Genomic DNA, 2,890 nt, shown 5'->3' with positions numbered 1-2,890 from the left:
CTTCTTCTTTTTCTTTGTCAAGAGTATACAAAGATTTAGTTTAGCAGTTGTTTTTGTTATTATAGGCCTAATCAGTGGCGTAGCTGCCGGGGGGTGGGGTGGGGCACAAGGAAAAAAGAGGAAAAAGGAGAGAGAGAGAGAGATGAAAAAGAGAGGAGGAGAGAGGGAGAGGAGGGGAAAAGAGAGAGGGAGAGGAGGGGGAAAAGAGATGGGGAATCCAGACGATATGCAAAACCATGCGATTATTATTGTCAATAAGCCTGGCAAATATTTTGGGCCCCCGCCCCCCTAGTGCAGGGAAAAAAGAGAAAGGAGGGAGAGAGAGAGAGAGAGAGGTTAAGATGGGGGAGGAGAAGGGAAAGAGAAAGAGGGAATCCATAGGCCTACGATATGTAGTGCCATACGATTATTTTCAATATACTCGACAATATCTGAATATACTTGACTTCTTGAAGACAAAGAAATAGAAATCTTTTGAAATGCTAATTGCACAAAAGTACTCCCGGAAAGCACCTATAGGAGCAGTATATTGACTAAAACAAATAAAACAATAAAATGGCCAACCCAAAAAGAAAAGTCGAAAATGGTGGTCAAGAAGGCTGTGGCCGACATGTTTCTTGTATTGCATGCCCCAACCGGAAATGTTCAGTATCATCCCACAAAATTGGCCGATTAAGTCATTTACCATTGAGCTATTTCAAACTATAGGGCCAGATTTACCATTAGACCAGATGGGTACGGGTCCAGGCCCCTAAAATAGCCTAAGGTATGTTCCCCAAAACACCATGTTTTGGACCGAAATATGGTAACATTGCAAAATTTTGCGCGCTTCGCGCGCACTGGCCTTTACGTCAAATTTACCTTCATTTTGGGCTAAAATTGTCTGAAATTGGACATTTTTAGCGCGCTTCGCACTTTAACCAGGAAATTAGCAAGAATTGTGGCCAAAATTCATTTCTATTAAGACCAAATTAGTAATAAAAAAGCAAATTTTTCTTGTGGAGCGCGCAATTTCTTTGAAAAAGTAATAACTCAGTTTACCATTTTCTCTCTTGGGCCACTGTATTGCCAAATTGAAACTTATTACCTTTGTTTTTTATTTATCATTGATATTTGAAAGTGTACTTTTTTTGTTTTTTTTGTTTGGTGGATTTGGGCCCCGCCCATACAGGCTTGCGCCCCCCCTGGAAAAAAAAATCCCAGCTACGCCACTGGGCCTAATATTTATTTTAATTTATTTTATTTTACAAATTCCGCTAAAATATATCAAAAAACCAAAATCTAATTACATAAAACATACAAAAGAAAAGATCGAATATTAAAATAATCATTCTTATGCACATGTTTATATCCAAATGCATGCAAACTCAAAGGTGAGGAACTATGCTACGTTGGTTCCTAATAAATGTACATCAGGCAACTATACATGATAGCCCAAAAGGCCCCAATTTTTACGTATATTCAAATGGGACGCTTAATTAGTGGTGTGCGCCCTTAATGTCACATTATCATGGTCGTGTATTTCTTTATTTTTGTTTCAAGTGTATATCATTCATGATACACATTTTACATATTTAAGATATTTTATTATTTTATTTCAAACCAATTCTTGATAGGGGCATGTTCTCTTTTTTTAATTTCAGAATTGTGAGTATTACTTTCTCTATAAGTGTATCATCATACATTTCACATTTTATGATTTTTCATTGTTTTAATTTTAAGTAATTCTTTCATTGGGGTGCAGCTCTCATATAGGCCTATTTTTTTCATCTCTTATCATTCTTGATACATGGCTATGCATTTTTTTTCGCGTGTTAAGGGGACTGGTCATAAAGGTAGTACTCTCCGAAAAGTTTTTCGATACATTCATTATTCTCAAAAAGTAAAAATAGCCGTTTAACAAATAATGGTTAAAATGAAAGCCATTATTGGGGGCATAATTATCGTATCATTATAATAGGTCTGACACCAATTAAAACATGTGCTGTGATGTCCCAAGTTCATAGTAAAATGTGTTCACGCTCTTTTTAACTAGGGTTATCCGATTGCCTGAAATTTAATAATGATATATTTCTGAATGGAATGTAGATTGTTATTGTTGATATTACCGTTCGCGATTTAAATTTATGCACTCTTTAGCCAAAATTTTCAATGCATTTTACACACTCAAAATGTCGCTCGCGTAAATACCACCATGAGCAGAGATGAAGGCCAACATCAACTTTCTCACATTTTTAATGAACTGCTACTCCCTGTTAAAAATCCATTAAAACATCAAACAGGGAAAAAATCAACTGGCAACACCAAATCAATCACCAAAAAACCAATAGGTGATTGGATGACCAGTTCACAGTAGCAGTCTTCATTCAGTGTTGATAAAGATAACAGAGTTGGTTATCGAAACGTATACACAGTAAGTGCAATTTATAAGAACCCTTTGATTGACTATGTTAACCGAAGTCCAAGGTAAAATGAAATAGTTCCATAACATTCTAAAACTGTAAGACTCTAGTTTTTAGAGATTTTAGTGGATTTTGGGGAGTTTGAACGCCATCCTGGATTTAAGGAAAAAATTGAGGTGACCCAAAGGCTTATTTTACTTCTTTCATCCAAAGTAACATACATGTCAAGTATGGTTTTGGTAGGAAAAGGCAGTAGCTTTTTCCTCGGATGGACCTGCCTAATAGGCTTCATTGACATTTATATCATACTGAACATTTTTTACGGATCCTTTGGTGGTAGACAGCCAAATGATAACGTCACTATAAAGGTTGGTGTGTTCATTACTATTCCAGACGTATTATTAAAAACTATTAAAATTTATTTATTGCTAAACAGAAGTTCATATTATTTATGTTGTTATTCTCGTACCCATATAACAGGTAGCTGG

Source organism: Amphiura filiformis, chromosome 7, assembly GCF_039555335.1.
Source record: "Amphiura filiformis chromosome 7, Afil_fr2py, whole genome shotgun sequence".
Taxonomy (NCBI): domain Eukaryota; kingdom Metazoa; phylum Echinodermata; class Ophiuroidea; order Amphilepidida; family Amphiuridae; genus Amphiura; species Amphiura filiformis.
This window is presented reverse-complemented; position numbering follows the sequence as displayed.